Source organism: Hirundo rustica, chromosome 2, assembly GCF_015227805.2.
Source record: "Hirundo rustica isolate bHirRus1 chromosome 2, bHirRus1.pri.v3, whole genome shotgun sequence".
NCBI lineage: Eukaryota > Metazoa > Chordata > Aves > Passeriformes > Hirundinidae > Hirundo > Hirundo rustica.
Window position 1 is genome coordinate 92,308,745 of NC_053451.1, and position 6,515 is coordinate 92,315,259.

The window sequence follows — 6,515 nt, forward strand, 5'->3', positions numbered from 1 at the left end:
TTCCTTTTCCCTCCCCCAGCTTTATATGCTGGTCATGACACCGTATAGTGTGGGATATCCCTCTGCTCGCCTGGGGTCAGCTGTGTCCCCTCCCAACTCCTTGTGCACCCCCAGCCCCTCACTGATGGGGTGGGAGAGAGGCACAAAAGGCCTTGGTGCTGTGCAAGCCCTGCTCAGCAAGGGCTAAAACAGCCCGACTTATCAACGCTGCTTCAGCCATAGCCCCACACCGGCACCTGTAAAGACAACTAACTCTACCCCATCCAAAACAGCGCACTGAACTATGATTTTCTGAATTTAAACCAAAGCTGATGTTTTCTCTCTGTTCTTTACAACCCTTTTAAAGAATATAAGCAGGCCCCATGACTGCCTTCCCTGCCAAAGCCCATATCAATGCCACCTTTTGTTCCTAGGACTTCAGAGGATGGCTCACCCCTCCTTTTCATTTGCTGCTTTGGGTTTTGTAAGCATTCTCCTTTCCTCCAGCTTTTGAAGATGGAAATTTCACGGCAGTCAACACTGGTTGCCCAACAACATATCTGGAAACTCCTTCCCTCAATGATGACAGTCTTACAGTGGGATAACCCTCTGCCCTGGCCTGGCCTGCCCTTCCATTTTTCTTTGTCTCCCACAGGGATGTTAACGGGCCTCATTCACATCTCATTCCCTCTCAAGCTGGATAGCTAGGATTTCCCTTAAAGAAGAGAAAGCAGAACAACTGTTTTAGAATTAAACTCAGACCTTTGGAATGATGATGATGATTAACAACAATAGGCAAATATACACATTTCCATTTGGTTGGAGAAATCAGCACATCAGATATTGTATTTTCCATTCAAAACTTAAATATAAATGTTGATATTTTTATACATATATTTGCATACATTTTCAAAAAAATTACTTTTTGTTTTCTTGGTTATTTCTGTTTCTTGTCTGCTCTGTTAAAATCCTGTCCGCTATTACCTTTACCCCAGCCTTTACACATGCCACTAACAATTCTTATTGGAACAAGAAGCTGATCAATAAATAATTACAGAAAGTCCTTTTCCTGTTTTGCAATATGGACCTACTAGAACTCTGCCACAAAGACTTGTGTCCTAAACCATTTAGAGATGCCATAAAATGACTCCTATTTCGTTGCATTAAACCACAAATTACAAGCTAAGTTTCTATTCTGGTATTATTCAGTTCCTTCCAATGCAGTTTAACAGCTGGAAATGAGAAGGCAGCAGCTCCTTGTTACCAGGCAACTCTTCCCAACTACCAGCATCTTGCCCCAGGGATCAGGGTTTGAGAGCTGCTCTGCACTGACAGCTCTTCTGCCTTCTTCCAAGCCCAGACTGATGCATGGAGGCTGCTTAAGAGCAGCATTCCCTTCAAAGCATTGGCAAGAACTACATCTCATTAAAACTCTGTTTTTGTCTCCCACTGTCACATTATACTGTGTTACACGGCTGGGAGTTTAGCCACTGTCTTCCAATAAGCCAATTGTTTTTTCAATGCACAAGTAATTTTTTCAGTTGTGGAGGTTATTTCTTTGAGTTAATGAGGATGATAAAGAATGCATCATGCCCTTCTGCTAAGAAGCCCTTTTCAAAGGCAGCAGTGGGTATCAGTACTCTCCCTCCTGCCTTGGAGAGACAGCTCCAACTCAAGTAATGCCTCAGCAATTCCACTTGCCATCTTGGTGTTTATAGCGTGCCTGGTGAGGTTTTCTAGGGTAGAATGCATTGTATGGGCTTATATTTGTTCTTACTGTTTTGCTGCAATATTCTTCTCCTCCTCCTGTCACCCTTGAATATATTTATCCTTATTTTAGGCTTTATTCAAGCAACTAAAAATCCCCTAGGACACAAGCACATGTGGAACACATAGGAGTAGAAGCCATGATGACCTCATAGTACACTGATACACCAATGTCCTAATAAAACACAAATCCCATCCACCAGCAATGCTTATGAAACACCTTACATCACTCATAAGTTCATTCCTACTCAGAGTCTGGTTTAGGATTCAGGCTTGTTGAACTCTTGTCTTCAGTATAAGTCAGAACTGGGCTCCATCTGCTGACTGTTGTGTCTTCTATCAACTCTTTTCCAACAATCACGCAGGTCACAATCATTTCTTCATCGTCAGGGTGCCCCTTGTTTTAACTCAGCACACTCCCACTGGGTCGAGGATGTCAGAGAAAACAGAAGAAGAAACGTAAGTGTCCATGTTGGTGCAATGCTTGAAGGCAAGGCTCAGTTGTCTCAGCTGCAGAGCATCCAGCAGGAAAGCTGATGGCCCTGAGGAGAGATTGGTCCTTTGCAAGGTATTTCTCTGGTCATTCAGTTCAGCATATGGACATGATCATGACCAGCACCTGTAGGAAAAGAAGCTTCTCTCCTTCTCCCTCCAGCATAACGCATCACTGTCAGAAAATAGGGTTTGGATCTCTTATTGAAGAGAGACATTAATTAGAGAGTCTTTTATGAAATTTCTTATTGAGTAAATGACATGTGTGAAAGACGAACAATGTTTCTTCTACATTTCTCTCCATGCATTCGGCCCCGCTTTTTACCCAAGTCTTTGTTTCTCTCTCTAATCTACATTTACTTATTGTTCTCATCCATTTCATCACCACTGGAATTAAGCGTATTTTGAAAGTTAACTCTTTTCTTCTTGAGTTAATATATGCTAATCACTTGAAAGAATTGTGCAGTATAAGGGCACCTTTTCTGTGATTGTTTTTATTAAAAAATGTTTAATTTGAACACACCAGAGAAGAGGAATTTTATGCCATTGACATTATTAAGTACCTCTGGATGAAATTTCACATTCTCACACAGAAATATTGGCTTGATCTAAACAAAGGCGCATGTTTGTGTAGCTCCATGAAGGACGTATATTTGAAAGAGGAAAACGTAGTTTCTCATATTTATCCCTGAATCTGAAAATAGCCTGGATCTAAGCATGGCTTCTAATTGCTTTTAGTTGCAATTTCTCATCCTTCTGACGTTCTTTTTCATCACCACTTTCATTCTACATCAATGTGTGTCTTTGTATAAGGTTTCACGTATGCATTGGTAATGTCTTTCAGTGGAGCTGCATGACTATCCAGCATCATGCTGAGTGCCTGGAAATGTTCTTAGAAGGCTTGCATCCCATTTTTGTTACTTTACAACTTTCACATCTCATCATCACAAATACTTTACAATTTTAATTTTTTTTTTTTTTTTGATTCACTTTACAGCCAGGCATTAAATGAAGCTGACATGTTCAAAACTCTGTAGTTTTTAAAAAGGAAAGTGCAGGCTGTGCAAAAAGCTCCAGCTCATCTGCGGCAGTGGAACATTAGGAGGAGGTCCAGGTGGACGTACCAAACAGGTTTCCCAAGCAGCAGGGATTGCATTGGTACCATGAAAGGTTCCTGTCTTGCAGTCTGGGTTCAGTTCCTGCTGACAACAAAAAGAAATCTTAAATTTTTAGTGTGAGAACCAATACTTTGTCTAATTAACCACCTGGGCAAGCTACACATGCTGTTACAGGAGCTTTTTCATCTTTGGGTGAAACAAAATTACAAATCCTCAGGTCTTCAAAATGACACTGCTTCAGTAAGAAATTTTTGTGTGATTTTTCCATACAATCAAGATTTGTGTGTGTGTGTGAAGACAGTAGGATATTTGGGGCTCTACTTCTTTTGATGTAAATTACCTGTCAGGGGCATCCTAGAGTGATTTTTGGTCTGTCTGCCCACAGTAGTTCCAGTTTGTGAGCTTCCTTCATCTTGTCACATGTGAGTGAAAATCAAGATACCTTTCTACCTGTACAAAATTCTATTGCAAAATGGCAACATAAGGAGACACTAGAGGAACATTTAGTCATGATACAACAAGCACTTAATCATCAAGCAAGAAACCCATTACAACTGAATTTAACATCCTCAGCTGGATAACAGACACACAAAGGCAGGAGTGAGATAAAAGGAACTGGGCTTCCTTCACATGCAATTAACTTCACAATCTATTGCTTGGATCCCAGAGGTGCAGAGGCTGTTTTAAAAACGGAGAAAAGCAAAGCTATTATTTTCAAAGGGAGTAAGAAGTAAAAAGCAGAGTCAGTTATGGAAGATTCTCTTCTAGTTTCTCCTTCTCCTCAACACCTTGTCATGATGAATACAACAGCCCCCCTGGGCTCCCCACCTCCAGGTGCTTAGTGATGGCCCAGACTGCACAGAAAACAGTCCCTCTGGTCCTGCATCCCCACCTCAACCCTTCGATGTCCTGCAGACATACATAATAAACCAGGAGCTGTGATGTCCTGCAGGCTGTGGCCGGAGGTCTGGTGTCCAGTGCCATTTAGTCTGAGAGATCAGCCATGGATTTGCTCGTTGTCTTGCTTGCTGAGGGAGCACCACTCTCCAGATAAGCAATTTGGTTTTGCTGGTGCCTAAAAAGCCATTGTCAGCCACCATTTTAGCCTCTAATGAAAGGAAACCTCATTCACCTGGAAGAAGTCAGGCACAGAGAGAACAAGATGGCAGTTCTAAACTTCCTTGTCCTTGAAACTTCCAGTTTATTTCCTGGCATCAGCATGTGAATTATAGTTGACAGCTAAGCAGCAAATTCCAGATCTTAATGTGCTGAGTATATCTGGCATATGGCCAGCTTGTACTGCATTCAGATCAAGGATCATGGAATAGACTCTCTTATTCTCAGAGGCATTTTCTTCTGGTTAAGCATGCTGCCTTCCACAATCATTTAATTTCTTAAATATTCTGATGTGATCTCGTATCCTTCCACTTCTCCCTACTCATAGAATAAAAAAAAAAGAAAAAAAAAATTATATATATATATAAAAATTACACCTTAGGAACACTTACACTTTCAAAGGAAAAATAACAAGAAGCGAAAGTGGAATGAGCATATGTATCAGTCGTTTGCTCTAAAATCTGAGATACTTTGGCAATGTGGGACAACTCATAGGATATGCCTAACCAATTTTTCCTTGAGATCAAAAAAGTACTTTACACAGAAGAGAGGGTCCCTCAGGAGTCAAGAACTGTGCACCTAATATTGTCCCTGGCTAGAGAACTGATAAAAGGAAGGGCAGGCTCAGGAATTCCGTCCCCTTATCCACAATGAATATACAGAATTATAGAATTGTTTAGGTTGGGAAAAAACTCTAAGATCATCCAATCCAACTGCTAACCCAGCACTTCCAGGTCCACCACTGAACCATGTCCCCAGCTGCCAAACTGTCACATTTTTTGAACACTTCAGGGCTAGTGATTCTGCTATTTCCCTGGGCAGCCTGTGCCAATGCCTGACTGTTCTTACAGTGAAGAAATTTTTCTCAATATCCAATCTCAGCATCCCCTGGCACAACTTGAGGCCATTTCTTCTTGTCCTCTGTCTTGTTGGCTGGGAGAAGAGACTGACCCACACCTCACTACAACCTATTTTGAGGTGGTTGTAGGTGCCCCCTGAGCCTCCTTTACTCCAGGTTAAACAACCCCAGCCCTCTCAGCTGCTCCTCATAAGACTTGTGCTCCTGACCCTCCACCAGCTTCATTGCCCTGCTTCTTCAGCTCTAAAGTTGTGAAGCCTATATACTCCTCTCAGGTCATCTTAGTTTCATTCTGCAGTTTGGTGACTACAAATGTAATTAGCTGCAGGAACCTAAAGGAACTTTGCTCAGTTAAACCTTCTTCTGCTACACCTCTGCAGCTTGGCTACACGCTTTGCTCTGGTTTCTCTTGGGAATAATTACGGAAGAGAAGCCAAAGGACATTCATTGGAATTTGGAGTAAGTGTCTCATGGTCTGTTAACCAATGAATCACTTTTAGATTTTTGATCCTTAACCAACACCTTCTAGTTGTATTTTTAGTTACTTCTCTCAGAACTTGTTAAATTTGGCACATATTTCTGGTTAGTGTCTGAAAACCAAAGGAAACTAATCCTACAGGTTCAGATTTATATTTGAAAATCTCTGTGTCTAGATTATTCTCAAATCAAAAGAGAGTCTAAAATGGGACATGCTGAGAGTACAAGCAGTTCATATAACACTGTTTTAATATTTTCAGCATTATTTTTGTATCCTGTTTTTCATGTTCCCTAAGACATGGGAGAGCTGAGACCAGATAACAACAACAACAACCAATCCACAAGTTCTGAAGAAAATTAAACTGTTGCTTTATTCAACTCATTGCTTAAATCTGCCTTAAATGCTAGCATGCCAGAAGAATGGAAGGTGGAAAATACAGCTATTGAAAAGACTTCTGAGCTCACCAAAATCAGTGTTTGATGTCTGTGCCAAGTAACTTACTGGAAAACATAATAAAGAATAGAACTGGTGAACTGAATGATATGTTGGAGAAGAATCAGCATTGCATACCAAGAAGGATATCTTGTTTTGCAAACCCATTTGAAATTCAAGGAGTGATATTTATTTAGATAAGGATGTTTCTGATAATATTAGATACTTGGATTTTAAAAAAAAACTTTTGAGCTGTTTTTTTACCATATACTTT

At 40.8% G+C, this 6,515-nt stretch overlaps 1 long non-coding RNA gene across 1 annotated transcript; it reads right to left on the reverse strand.

Moving 5' to 3' along the window:
* Positions 1–848: 848 nt before the first annotated feature.
* On the reverse strand, positions 849–5,491 carry LOC120749692 (uncharacterized). Its single transcript, XR_005699745.1, has 3 exons — positions 5,322–5,491; positions 3,697–4,790; positions 849–3,437 (listed from the first exon to the last, which is right to left on the reverse strand). It is a non-coding gene; the product is annotated as an uncharacterized LOC120749692 (long non-coding RNA).
* Between the last annotated feature and the right edge of the window lie 1,024 nt (positions 5,492–6,515).